At 32.8% G+C, this 2,441-nt stretch overlaps 1 protein-coding gene across 3 annotated transcripts in view; it reads right to left on the bottom strand.

Annotated features, from left to right (window-relative positions):
• Positions 1-347: 347 nt before the first annotated feature.
• Positions 348-2,441, bottom strand: part of LOC107479503 (uncharacterized) — a 10,447-nt gene continuing 8,353 nt past the window's right edge. Inside the window, exons 8-9 of one of the 3 annotated variants that reach the window (XR_008006731.1) lie at positions 956-1,575; positions 348-488 (exon numbers count right to left, since the gene is read on the bottom strand). The gene's annotated coding sequence lies outside the window, so the exon portion shown is untranslated. Of the gene's footprint in view, positions 492-955; positions 1,576-2,441 lie in introns of all 3 variants that reach the window. The other 2 variants (XR_008006730.1, XR_008006732.1) reach the window with 2 other exon arrangements.

Here is a 2,441-nt window from a genome sequence, read left to right as displayed (position 1 = left end):
ATAATCTATGGTCACGGATTTTCACCGTGACCATAGCCTCTATGGTCACCCTTCCTTAAAACCGTGACCATAGCCTTATCTATAGTCACGGTTTTGGCCGTGACCATAGATTATCTATGGTCACCTTATTTTAAAATGTATTTTAAAATGGTGATTATAACCTGCATATTTTGATATTTAATTTTTTTAAAGTATAATCACATCACGAAAGATGGTAATCACAAAATAAATCTAAAAAGTAAGAAATTCAAGAAATTTAAATCATAAAAATTTCATTATAAGCTAGATATGTTTAATTTCTAATCTAAACAATACAAATCAAAATAGAGTGTAATTTATCCAATTGCATATAATATGGAGTAAAGTCTCTTTTCAAAAAGTAGCTAAAACACATCAAAATATTATATTTAGATAAAGAAGGTCATTGTAAGCCCCATCCCATGTCATATTTGATTTGAAACATATTTTCTTCATCACATCATGTCTTCCTGCTAACAAAAGAATAAACATGTTAGAATAGAGCAAAAATGCTTGTGATGATGTAGTATATATACAACAAAATAAAGCTATAAGATAAACTATGTTTATTTAGTTGCTTGCTTTTGGAACTTTTCAAGTTATACTTGCTGCAGTAACTCATTGAGTTTCTTCATTGATCAAAATAAATAAATAATAGAAAAGAACTAATTTCTATTGTTAATACAGGGGGAAGATAAAAAAACACACATGATCAGTGAGACATCCACATACATCACAAATTGAAAGGCCAAGCAATTGTTTTCACTATGAAAAGCCTAGTCTTGTCTTGAATATGTGTTTCAGTTTTACAGCCAGTTTCCATATATAAGTATACATGATTCACAATCCTAAAATCTTAAATATAACTCAAATCCATGATATATCATTTATCAAAAGCATACTATTAATTTAACTGTTAATTATGAACAGTACTTACTTCCATATCCTTTGATACATGGTTCGATCCAAGTGAAGGAGGAATGTTTCGCCGCGCATCATTTGGTGCACTACTCGCGTCAGGTGGAGATTGTTGGGTGGCTTCTATCATTACTTGCACTTGTTCTGCATTCATACCAGGATTGACTTGTTGCAACAACATTTTAATCAAGTTTGTTAAACCATCCAACTTGGAAGTTAAGTTCTTTTGATTTTTCTCCATAGTTGAAACAACTTTAGTATGTTGTTGTTGCATTTGTCGGATTTGCTTATCCTTTTTAAGAGAGGATTTTGTGACTGATCGACCATAGAAACGAACTCTACCACTTTTCTCCTTTCCAAAAACTGTTTGAACTACTTCATCGTCACTGTATCCTACTTGTTTCAAATTTTGAAGATGATCCTATTACACACAAATGGGAAAGAAATAAGTTCATGCACCCAAATGCTTCAAAATAAAAAATAGCTAACACATTTCTTGTTTGGTGTACTTTTCTAAGAAACTAGACAACTCACAATCATCTCTTGTGTTCCCTAATCAGTCTCTCCTTTTTTGTTCGTACGAGTTACAACAAACATCTCAGGTTGTGATGGATCTTCATTGTCCTCCTTCTTTGCACGCTACTAAGAAACCACCAACATGTGACTAAGTTAACACATATAAGTGGAAAGATGCAAAAATACTTAAATGCGAAGCACAAGAAAATACCAATTCCGCGCGTACTAATTCAAAAGTAACTGAACCCATTCAATGATTCCATTTTTGTTTGGATCTATTTTCACGATTTTGTCAGAAATAACCTATATTTTGTTGTAATGTAAAAATACATAGAGTTAGTTAAATACATGATACCATCATTAAAGCCAAGAAAGTTGTGAAAATAACTTACTTTGCTGATATCAAGCCTCCAAAATTGAACTAATTTTTGAAAATGCAGTTCAAGTACAGTCATTGGACAATTTTTCATCATCTTTTTGAATGAGCTGTATGGTGTATAGTGATATTTTTTATGCATTTCTTAAATTGCTTCCATGACTCTCCGATGGTATCTGATGACAAGTCATCTTAGCCTAGTTTCACTAGTCTTTTTCTGTTGTTTTCACTTGAATTATGCACTTTCTTGAGGCTTAAGCAAGCCAATTTAGGTAGATTTTCATGCTTCCTTTGATTGAATCAACCATATGTGAATTAATGCTTTTTCATGAGGTTTGATGCCATAATTGGTGCATATTAGGATAGAATGATCATCTCATGATTTCAAGCAAAGCTTTGATGTGTTTGGTTGATTTATGATAGGTGAAGAAAGCTTGGAAAAGGATTGAAGTGAGAAGGAATGGCTAGAAGCTAAGAGAACACAATGAATCAAGTGAAATTGAACCAGGAACAAATGAAGTTGGAGTTGAAGTTAGCCCCCAAACGTTGGCACAAACTTTTGAACTTGAAGTTAGCCTCAACGTTAGCCCCCTAACTTGGAGGCTAACGTTGG

Source organism: Arachis duranensis, chromosome 3 (assembly GCF_000817695.3).
Source record: "Arachis duranensis cultivar V14167 chromosome 3, aradu.V14167.gnm2.J7QH, whole genome shotgun sequence".
NCBI lineage: Eukaryota > Viridiplantae > Streptophyta > Magnoliopsida > Fabales > Fabaceae > Arachis > Arachis duranensis.
This window is presented reverse-complemented; position numbering and strand designations above follow the sequence as displayed.